Raw genomic sequence first — 9,938 nt, forward strand, 5'->3', positions numbered from 1 at the left:
CAACTTAGAATGGCAAACAAGCTGACGGCCCACCTGATGGAAAGTGATAACCGTCGCCAATAGACATGAGCAGTACCATGGACATAACAGAGTATACTGTTTCACCCATGATACAGGACGCATGGGGGCATGCGTTGCCATTCCTGAAGACTCGGATGTTATTCCTGTGTACCCTGTAAATTCGGCGTGAATCCCACCCTTCAAACCGAAACACAGCCATGCAAACACAACTGCTTTACGGTTGAAACACGAATGGGACAGAGTTACCCAATCAAACGACTTTTGTACAGTCTCCCTCTGGTATAATACGCATTGATTTATCAAAAATAGCAATGATAATTAAAGATTGTGTCCCATAAAAAATCTACTTCAGTTATAACAAAACCAGTTGTTTTAATCTAAAAACGTAACTATTAAACCGATTTTGATAAAGTTTCTATAGGACTAATCTGTAAGTATATTCTTTTAAATAAAAAAAAAATTTCCAAATCACTTTAGAATTAACGGAGTTATGAGGTAACGACATAAGAAAGAATATAAACGATTTGAGAACCTCCCTATTTTTGTCCCTATATAAGTCGTTTGGAAAATCTAAGAACACGATTGTACAGTGTAAAATACAGTTACGTATTACCTATTTCTTAATTATTTAAATAGTTATAGTTACAGCTATAAAGTAGGATTTGAGATCAAATATCTTGACAGTGTGCCACCACTCAAGCCTCAGAAATAAGTACTCGAATAACATTGAATTCCAACATCTCAACGACTATTAAAACTAAACACCACATTACTACAATCGTATGGTGTAAGTTAATGAAGGAAGCGTATTTAATAGTTTAGATTTGTCTATTTAAAACTCTAAGCAAAGTAACGGGACATTTATAGGTTGATAAAGTAACGTAAGATCACAAGAGGGAGACTTTGTACAAAAGTCGTTTGAGAGGTAACCAAATTTAGGATATTCATTTATTCATTTTATTTCTCTCACAAAATAACAACATAATAAAGTTTACAGCTATAAACCTCTGTCCCAGTCGTGTTTCAACTGTGAAGCTTGGCTGTATTTAGGTTTGAAGGGTGGTATCTGGCAGCGAGTTTACAGGGTACAGAGAAATAACATTCATGAACAGCGATGCATGGGTGGTATCATGGGCGAATGTAATGATGGTATATACTCTGTTATATCAATAGTACTGCTTTCCATCAGATGGGCCGTCAGTTTATTTGCCATTCTAAATAGCAAAAAAAGGATATCAAAACTTTAAAGAAAACAGTAAAAATGCCTATGTGCAATGGTAATCACTTACCATCAGGTGAACCACATGTTCTTTTGCCCTTCATGTTTTTAAAAAATTAAGATGTTTCTTATATTTTTGTTCACGCATTGTTAATAATGTTAGCAAACAGACAAAGAGGGCGTGACAAAGAATTTATGTTAATATAACTCAAATAAAATTATATACCTATTATTATAATCAAGGGTAGGCCAATACTAAATTTCTAAACGTATTTTTTACTAATACTTACGAATTTAACCTGCTCGTAGCATTTGGACAGTTTCAGTATGTTGATTTAATTGTATAGTGGTCCCCAGAGCATTTTTGACTGCTCAATCTTGATCACCTATCATATCCTAACATCTCATCTGATTTTTACTCTCTCAATCTTACTATAAAATTAGATATTCTATAATATTAATATGGTATAATTTAAGATTGTGCCCAACAAAACAACCGACTTCATACACGTTGAATATATATTTATATTTTATTTATATTAATAAATATTTATATTGTAACTGGTCGCTTTATTGTAGTTTTTAAATTAGGTACTATACCAGTTGCTAGGTAATGTTTTTGTTACATTAAAAATTGGAAATATTAGTATATTATATTATAATACATATTTTTTATCTCTTCATTTTATTCCCTTACAATACATACATACATACAGACATACGTCACGCCTGTTTTCCATTAGGCTAGGCAAAAAACTGACCTCAATCGTGGCACACCAGTTTGTTTGATTTAAAAACTACAAGTACTGAATACCAATATTGTCAAATTCCTATGGGACCAATCTGAAAATATATCCTTTCCAAAGAATTTGCCAAATCAGTTTATAACTGAAGGAGTTATGAAGTAACGAACATAAAAAAATACAACCGAATAAACGGAAAAATATTAATTCTTTTTGAAGTCCGTTGAAAATTTGATAATAACTTTTTTCAAATTTTTAACCTATAGACATATATAGGTGCATGTGTTTCTTAAAATTAAAATCGCTGTAAGTTACAATTTGAAACGCAAGTATACGAGTGTCGGCCGGTATCACCGCCGCGATCGGGCGTTGGCAAATGATGTTAATTTTCGAGTTTTACAGCGAAACAAAGCAATTGTTATCTTGTGAGGCATCGCTCACGAGCGCTGCGCTGAACCTCTATCTAGTAGGTAGGTGCTTGGACCTGTCGTTAGAACAGTTGTGCACTAAGGAATAGCGTGTATTATACACTTAAGAGACTTTGAAAGATTACATCACAAAACTATAACTACACTTATTGCATTATATTGATTTATTCAACCATTAATATATTACAGAAAATAAATATAGGTACAATGTGAAATTAGAGCTCTTTTAAAAGCTCTTTTTCCAATATTCTATGAGTATAACTGAAAAATTTCCAAAAAAAAAACATGGGTCGCAAAACGACAATCAATTTAGAGCCTCTTATAATAATTTAATATTGAAACGTGCCATGGTAAACATAGCAATAAAAGCTAACATTGTTTTGATTTATATGAAGAAATTGTTGAGTTTTAATAGTAAAACACTATATTAAAATAATGCTAATGAATTCGATTTTACTCTTAATATTAATTAAAACATTCTGTATTTTGTACAATAAAAATTTTAATCTTTATGCTGAACTACTCTTAAAACGAGAATACCACATATATCTTCTTTTGATACTACTATGACGGCAAACAGGCATACGGCCTATCTAATGGTAAATAGTTGGCATAGCCTGAAGATGCCAGTAGGAGGGAAAGGGATTGTTAGTAATGGAGTTTGACAGCCCCATTGCTAGCAATATGTATTAGGTCGACCTCCACGTGGAAACCAACGTGAACAATTTTTGTTGAATTCATCACGATGGACTAACTGACCTATTTCATCCTCACCTATCATCCTTCACTGGTGCCCCGCCGGTGTATACCGATAGCGCGGGTGGGGTTACCGTTCCATTATCAACCACTAAAAAAAAGATGAATAAACCGAATAAACACGCTAAGAGTAACATGCCCATAGAGAGAAAAACAAAACCTAGAAAATTTAGGAATTGCATGTCTGAAAACTAGAGTTTTGCAGTGTCGACCTTAAATTTGTTTATAACATATTATGATAAAAATATTAACAAGCCAATATGAGCTGCATTTAAATGCTAATGTAAACTAATTATACTTAAGACTAGCATTATTCTTGTGCAGAAATATAATACACGCAGTATATATTGTTCATTTTATAACTAAGTGACAGAATTATATTTTATATTATATATAATTAAACTATTAAAATTAAACAGCTGATTGTGCCTCCAACCTAATCGAACGTAATCGCTGTGAGTACCGACACGCACGGCAGTTCGCGGCCGAATTACGACTTCCGATAAAATCGCAACGACAAATCGCACAACGACCGCCAAGCGTGCATTCGTGTTTTATGCCGTGTCCGCATCGCTGTACCTACTGTACTGCTTGTAAATCTAACTCCATGCAACGCGAAAGTGGAAAGTACCTGAGGAGACCTAGACTGACCTATCATGATCAGGTGAGGGGAAAGGGATAGTTATTAGTGGGGTACAACAGCCCCATTCTTAGTGATATACACTATCAGTCGACCTCCACGCGGTTCCCACTAGAAACCATTGTCATTAATTATTGTTGAATTTATCATGAGGAGCAGACTGACCTGCTTTAGCCTCACCTATCATCCTTCAACTAGTGCTTCGCAATTGTAGGGCAGGCGAGGTTACTGTTTTATATTCACCCATTAAAAATCATTATCAGGTATATCCTGTTATGATAAAGAGAGAAAAACTGATGAGTATGTATGAAACGAGTTGTCTAAAAAGACTGCTGGGATGACGCGAAGTTCTCTCACCTACCCTCAATAAACGTAAACCTAGGTGTGGGTAATTACGATATCTATATATTCACACAATAAATAATATATTAAATATCGGTTATTCAATATATAATATGGAAATGAAACAAACGATCAAATTGAACATAGATATCCAACTGATATGGGCGATATCAGAATCGGCCGAATGAATGGCAGATGACCTTTTTGCCACTAGCAGTGTCTAGAGTAACCCAATATCCCTACCTAAACCAAAAAATAAAGAGATATCCATAAATTTTAGCTATTCGTCTATCTTATAAAGCAAAGAATACGTAAATATTACATACATGTGCGTTATCTATTGTAAGTAGGTACATAGATAAGTATTATAAATATATGTGACGGTTTGTAATGAAGCATGGATGAATGGATACGTGAATGTTTATTAATCTTTCACGCAGAAACTAACGAAAGGTTTTTGAAATTTTCAATACGAGTAGCTTATATCCTAATTTATGGTAAAAGATATATATCGCGATGTAGATTTTTAACAGCACCATCTAGTTATATTTTGCGAAACTTTAAATACTTTTATACTACGAACAGATACTTTATATACCAATTTACGCGGGTAATACCGCGAGATACAGTTAGTAGATTATATTCACCTAGTTGCACTATCGGAGGGGAAGAGAATATTCTATTTAGAATAGAAATTACAAAATATCATTTTGCTTCTACACCCTGACATAGTAACCTACATTTGCATTTGATTCTACATTTCCAATATTTCTCCTTTTTAAGCTAAATATAATACAACTACATTACAATTAATTTAATTGCTTTAATTAATTCAATTAATTTAATTGCTTTAATTAATATATTTTTAGCAAAATTATGAATAAATCTTAGGAATATATACAAAGGGAACTATCTGGAAATGCAAATTGAAACAGCAAACTTGCCTACCAGCTACTGCAGGTTATTAAAATTAGATTATGTATTATGTCAAAAATGAAAGATTCTAAAAATTTAATTTGTGTATAAATATATGTAAAAAAAAACACTTCTATTATATGATTTTCTATAATTAATTACGTTCCAAAAAACCGACTTCAATGGCAAAACCAATTATTTTGTTTTAAAAACTAAATTACATAACCGAATTATGGTACATAACATTTATATGGGACCAAACTGTAAGTATATGATTTTAGATAAAAAAAAGAATTTTTCAAAACGAAACGAAAAAAAAACTTAAAAAAATCTAATCGAGAATCTCCGTCTTTTTGATGTCGGTTGTAAGACACTGGAACACTCTTATTTTTGTACACTATGACTTAATATTAATCGTAGATATAAGTTAATATGTAGTCTACGACATTAAACGACAAACGAACTCACATACCTATCTACATATACTTGTACTGGTACTATTATAAACGTTAAAGTTTTCGAAGACCTTCGAATGGATGTTTGTTACTCTTTTACGCAAAAACCATTGAATGGATTTGATTTAAATTTGTTACACGTGTAGATTATATCCTAACTTAACATACGCCATTTCATCTGTTAATTGTACACTTATGAAAATAAGCCTCAGCTAGTAGTTTAAGTAGTCACGCTTGACAGACAGGTTGGCAACTGCAGCTAGACCTTGGTGATGTTATAAGTGGGACGCTATTGCCCATCCATCAACGATTAAGTTCCCTTAGTCGCCTCTTACGACACCCACAAAAAAGGAAAGGGCGGCCTATTCTATGCCGGAACCACACAGCAAGTATTGACATAATATATACGATAATTTATATAATGTTTTACGCGGACAAATCCGCGGTATACAACTAGACTCTGATAAAACTCCACCAGTACCTATATGTAGTATATCTGAGTCTACGAGTGGATATCTATTTATTACCAGACTAGGCAGGTGCCCATAGTGTGAACCATTAGATTGCGTGCCGTGTGTACATCTGTACCGGACTATCGCAACCACCGTATCTCCTGTCCACAAGATGCACCGTACTGGTGATGTTATCCAAAGCAAATGGCACTGAATAGAGAAACCATTTGGATATTAGCCTATTTATATTTTTACTTAACTTTTGTAACAAATAAACGGACAGAACATGGTATATCGCTTATAGTCTTTTACAACACCATGCATACCACTGACTTAGTAACATTTACGCAGTTATAATCTAAAATGCATTTCATAGGATGTCGTCTCACACACTTTAAATGCATTGCCATTTCTGAGGACTGTAGTTTAATTTTTTTTTTTTAATGGATGATAATGGAATGATATCTCCCCATCTGCGCTAACGGTATACGCTGCCTGGGCACCAGTGAGGTTATAATAGGTGAGATAAAAAGGCAAGTCAGTTAGCCCATCGTAATGAATAATCTGGAATTCAGCACGATGGTTTTTAGAGGAGACCACTACCTGACAGGGTATATTGTTAGCAATGGGACATCGCTTTATTAATAATCCCTCCCCCCTAAGTTTAAGGTTGATCACTAAACAAAATTGGAAACGAAATACTAGATGGCGCTAGAATCGAGACTTGTGGTTTTTGTTGATTATTATTATTTAATTAAACATAATTTGAGGTAATGTTTCTAAATTGGCGTCTGGATGCTGATGCCTTAGGATAGTTCCTTATGGCAGTCTGTGGGAGAGGGCTATGTTGAGCAGTAAATAGATAACGGCTGATATGCCTATAATAATAATATATATTTATTTCCTATATAAATTCAGACCCTTGGACTTTAGTATAAGTATGTCGTTAGACATAATGTGCAGAATGTGTAAAAAATGAACATAAGTTTTAAAACTGTATTTTAAAGGGTAACGCTCGGGGGAATCTTGGACGAAATAGTATACTCCATGTTATGTCCATGGTACTTCTCATGTCTATAGGCGACAGTTACCACTTTCCATCAGGTGGCCCGCCATTGTTTGCCATTCTATGTTGCATAAAAAACAAACTAGACTTGTCTTTAGAATCATGGACATTGGAGTCTGAAACTTAGAATGGGCGTCGTGTTAGGATCGCTCACGATCGCAGCTCAGCAAATATTGCACGATTTACTGCTCTATTGGGCGATCCATCGCGACTGTCGTGCGACTGCGATCGCGACCGCCACCGCGACCGCCGAAGAAAGCAATATCACTTGGCACAACGAAATATATAGAATTATGATAGAATCTAAATTAAACTTTTTAAAAATACCGACTTCTTTTTTTGCCACATTCTATTTATAAACCTACTTTAATTGTTATATTTATAATAATACTAGCGACCCGCCCTGGCTTCACGCGGGTAAATATTACATCACGTCATATTAGAAACCTCTAAATTTATCAGTGTTTCTCTACAATATTATGCATGTATTATACATATAAACCTTTGTCTTTAATCACTCTATCTATTAAAAAACCGCTTCAAAATCCGTTGCGTAGTTTTAAAGATTTAAGCATACATAGGGACGTACAGACAGTGACAACGACTTTGTTTTATACTATGTAGTGATTTATATAGGTTTATTGTGATTGTAAGTTATGGGACAGTTATCCCCATTGCTAGGAATATATTCCATCAGATCGACCACAATTCGACTTGGGAACCATTATGGTTAAATAGAATAATTTATCATTGTTAAAATAATTCCTTCAAGGTATCTGTCCCAACTTGAATGGGCTCTTGGTATAATTGTGTGACATCTATAGATTCATCATTATCATCATTTCAGCAATTATCCGTCCACTGCTGGACATAAGCCTCTCCTATAGACTGCCATAAAGAACGGTCCTGAGCCACCTGCATCCACTGACTGCCTGCAAGGCATTTCAGGTCGTCACTCCATCTAGTAGGGGGTCGTCCTACACTGCGTTTGTCCGTACGCAATTGCATGTGACCGGCCCACGTATAGGTTATAGTTAATTTTTTAATAATAAAAAATAATAACCTCTCCACAGATTCAAGTAAACAGGTAACTGTGGATTAGCTTACCTCGACGTCCATAAACTACGAGCCGGGATAGCGGACGGCGGACGGCGCGAATTGAAATCTTCGTGACTCCACGTGTTGGATCAGATGGCCAGATAATGGGCAGCTTTAATTATAACTAGTAACTTGTCCCGACTTCGCACGGCGTTTATCTATTCACCTACTGTACCTACCAGGTTAAGATTAAGTAGATTTAATGCTCTTGGGAATTTGTACAGTTGATTGTTTGTTTACAACTTTATAATAGTTAGGATAGGATTTGTACGTACATAAATACATACACTGTCACGCCTGTCTCTTATTAGGGTAGACAGAAACAATAGAACGTCAAATGCTTCGATTCAAACAAGCCTCTTTCGCTTCCTCCACATTCATCCATTTTTTCATACATGCTCACCGGTTACGGATTGGTACTTTTAATTTGGCCACTCTTCAGAACGTCACCTATTTAGTTGTCCATCTAGGGCGGTCCCTACCAACATCTCCATTCGCTCTTGCTCGATAAATTTCTTTTATAATTCTTCTTTCATCCATCCTTTCCAAATGGTCAAACCTACGCAACATTTTCTTTTCAATTTTTGTCACCACATCATATCGTGTTTTATAGAACATAGGAGTCGATTTATACCAATTACAGGTACTTTTGTTTATTTAATTTTTGTAAAAATATATTTAATATTTCAACGACTAACTGTTGAGGTTCTTCCCAACCAGTATCTTTCTGACACTAATATGAAGTCACAAAAATTTACTATTTAAAGGAGGAACTTTTACAGAAGTCTATTAAAAAAAATGTATTTTATAAGTATCATTACAAAGATTAAAATTAGGTATTAATGAGAGCATCAATTATTTATAACTTAATGCAAATAACTGATATTATCATACTTATTTTCTCAATCGTTTTCTAATTTAATGCAAGACAAATTATAGTGAAATTTTATAAAAATTTCTCATAACTAAAATTATATCTACCTACCCATCAATTAACCATAATAATAAACCACGGCCGGACATGATTGATAAGACCCACAGGTGGGTCAGTGCTAACCACGAATTCGTTTAACTCATCACCACTGCAGATTCATTTCATGATACAATTTCATTAAACAACATCTTTACACTGCTTCCTACACGGTGACAGCTTGACAGGGCTCTGATATCTCATAGCTCATTGACTGTAGAACCGTTCAAATATAATCTGTCTTGCTTATATCATAAAGTCGACTTTGCATTCCTAAGTAGGAATTTACTTACCTAAATAGGTACCTATGTCAGAAGACGGGAGGTTAAAAGTTAACCATCGAAGAGAGATCGGCTCAGAAACTTACAAGCACAAGCATATTAAGCCTTTACAAGGTAGGTAGACATTTATCAATATACGTATCTAAATACCTAGAGCACATACAAACAATAATAAGGTAACTAACTATAAGCACAGGGGCAAGGGATCGTTAGCAATGGAGTTTGACAATCCCATTGCTAGCAATATGCCTTATTAGGTCGACTTCCACGTGGTTCCCCCTGGAAACCATCGTGAACAATTCGTGTTGAATTCGTCACGATGGGCTAACTGACCTACTTCATCCTCATCTATCATCCTTCACTGGTGCCCCGCCGGTGTATACCGATAGCGCGGGTGGGGTTACCATTTCATTATCATGCATTAAAAAAAGAACTACGAGCACAGGCGGGGAAGGGATTGTTAGTAATGCAGTGTAACAGCTTTGTTGCAGCAATATACCCTGTCAAGTCGACCTACACACGGTTCCCCCTGGAAACCATTGTGTTTAAATT

The sequence above is a fragment of the Galleria mellonella genome, unplaced genomic scaffold (genome assembly GCF_026898425.1).
Source record: "Galleria mellonella isolate WM207_F2 unplaced genomic scaffold, CSIRO_AGI_GalMel_v1 utg905, whole genome shotgun sequence".
In the NCBI taxonomy this organism is placed as follows: Eukaryota; Metazoa; Arthropoda; class Insecta; order Lepidoptera; family Pyralidae; genus Galleria; species Galleria mellonella.